This window comes from Macrobrachium nipponense, chromosome 39 (genome assembly GCF_015104395.2).
Source record: "Macrobrachium nipponense isolate FS-2020 chromosome 39, ASM1510439v2, whole genome shotgun sequence".
Taxonomy (NCBI): Eukaryota; Metazoa; Arthropoda; class Malacostraca; order Decapoda; family Palaemonidae; genus Macrobrachium; species Macrobrachium nipponense.
Genome location: NC_061099.1, coordinates 44,518,361 through 44,521,144, shown reverse-complemented (window position 1 = coordinate 44,521,144; position 2,784 = coordinate 44,518,361).

Sequence of the window (2,784 nt, the reverse complement as noted above, 5' to 3'; positions counted from 1 at the left end):
GACGTCAGCAATGACGCTGTCAGTGACGTAATACCACTGGGTCAATGACGTCACAATGCGGCCATTATTAATGCATCGTTCCTAATACGGAGATGGTGCAAATGTCTCTTGAGGTTGAAGTCTCTCTTGGCGATGTCAGATGAGGGAGAATTGTTATTCTTTCTTATTTTATAAAATGATGAAAATAGACTACAAAATTGTTTAGAGTTTGTTGATAAATATCTAATTCGAGAGGTTGCATTTACCTTGATTTATCTCTTAGAACATTCAGTTGGAAACCCTTAAGGACAGAGTGCTCTAAAGGCAAATCCGCCCGTAGAGAGAGAGAGAGAGAGAGAGAGAGAGAGAGAGAGAGAGAGAGAGAGAGAGAGAAATGCGATAAATGAATAAGTATGAGAGAAACGAAAATAAAAACTGCTGCACATGGCATTCAGGAGACATTAAACAGAGAGCAGGAACGAATTTGCTTCTCGGGTCGATAACTAACAGTTTCTTTGATAGTTCCTCCTCGTTGTTAGAACACCATATTGTCTTCTTTTTTTTATCAGTATTAATCTTATTTTCCGATCGATCGTGATCTGGCTTTTGGTTGCCAACACGACAACAACACGAGTCAGATGCTTTGGAGATTACGGTTGCCTAAAATAGATCCGGATTAGCTTTCGACGAGCATATGCAAGGCTCTCTCTCTCTCTCTCTCTCTCTCTCTCTCTCTCTCTCTCTCTCTCTCTCATTATAATCTCTTGCTTCTCGATATTTCTATCATCTCTCTTAATCTCTCTCTTTTATTAGTAGAAATAAGTTTCTCTCTCTCTCTCATATATATATATATATATATATATATATTATATATATATATTATATATATATATATATATATATATATATATATATATATATATATATATATATATATATTATATAAATGTATATATATATATATATATAACATATATATATCCTATATATAGATATATATATATATAATATATATATATATATAATATATATATATATATGTATATATTTCTCCATTTAAAATGTTGGCTGCAGGAGATGGTTACTTTCCGATCCCGGCAAGTCCTTTTGGGAGTGGGATGTTAACCCCATGACCTTCTCCACCCTAACCGTGACCCCCTCTAACGAACCGGACTAGAACAACATTTGATTAATTTATAAACCATGGTCAACGGAAGCGGGGTCGGACGTAGGTGAGGCAACGTTACTAGTATATATAATATATATATATATTTATATATGTGTGTGTGTGTGTGTGTGTTTGTATATATATATATATATATATATATATATATATTATATATATATATATATATATATATATTGGGCACATCATTTCATAACTAGGTGAAATCGCCTGTCTGCATATAGCCTGCGCGAAATATAACGACGAATATTGAGGGTGTTTGCTTGCCATGGGTTCTGTCCAAATTCTCTCCACCTGCGTCCCTATTTACCCGGAGAGAGAGAGAGAGAGAGAGAGAGAGAGAGAGAGAGAGAGTTAAAGTTGAGCCCAGCCTCCAGAGTCGCTATTCTCTGATCTCAAACTTACAAATAAGGAAGAGAAACTTCCCTAACAAACCGGGAAGCAACAAAGCTACATTTTCAGCGCAGAAAAGAGTTGGGAAATCCAACAATATTGTCTCCTATTTCTGCTCCTCCGAATTTTCCTCTTGACTGTCCCTCTTTTCCCCGTTTTTTTTTTTTTTTTGCTATCCATCCCTTCCTTCACCAACGGCCTGGATAATGGGTGGAAACAGGAAGAGCGAAGCGAGGTAGACAGTCAGTTATCTCTAACGTATGTTTGGCAATCTTACAAAGGAGAGAAAGAAATAAAAATATAGTGATATATATATATATATATATATATGTATATATATATATATATATATATATATATTATAATTTATTTTTTTTTTGCAAAAAGACAGAATCTCGTTTCTAATGTTAATATGAGCTTGAAAGTTTTTTTTTTTTTTTTTTTGTTTTTTTTTTTTTTTTTTTTTTTTTTTTTTTTTTGAGGTTTGATTACGCTATACTATGCACTCATGCGCATTTATCTTATAAGAATACAAAGAAAACTGGATTATCACACGAATATTTAGGTCAGAGAGAGGGATAGAGAGACAGACAGACAGACAGACAGGCAAGGCAGGCTAGTTAACTTTCAGTATAAGTACTATAACCGAAGATTCTTAATGAAAATAATTCTTAAGGAATATTGAGTCACCAAAGTGATATTATTGCAGCAGTTATATGAGATTCTGAATGGTTGTTTATGAAAGCTTATCAATTTTATTTCACAGATGAGTATAGGAGTCGTGAATATAAGAGAGGCATTATGGTACTTCAGCAGAATATAAGAAATAAAACAAGTTCACTACCCATAAATGTCTTAAAAATTGACAAAATTGACCTTTGTCTCTGTAAATTCATGCTGCTGTTTGAACTTTCTGAATTCAGTTTTGTAAGTCAAACGAGGAATAGCACTCCCGTTTTCTGTAACGATAGAAGAGAGTTTTATAACAATAGCAACACAGTGACGTCACGGAAGATGCGTCATTACTGACGTCATCGATGTCTGTCAATAACAGGTGTCCCATTGGTGTTTCAGGGAGAGACTTGTGGCGTCACAGAACTTTTTACAGTTTTCAGTTTCAGATATGAGTTCCTGATGGCTTTGATATTTTTTTTTTTTTTTTTTTTTTTTTTCAAACAAGCATAAACATTGAACATATTAAATCGTACTTTGACATCACTCTTGCT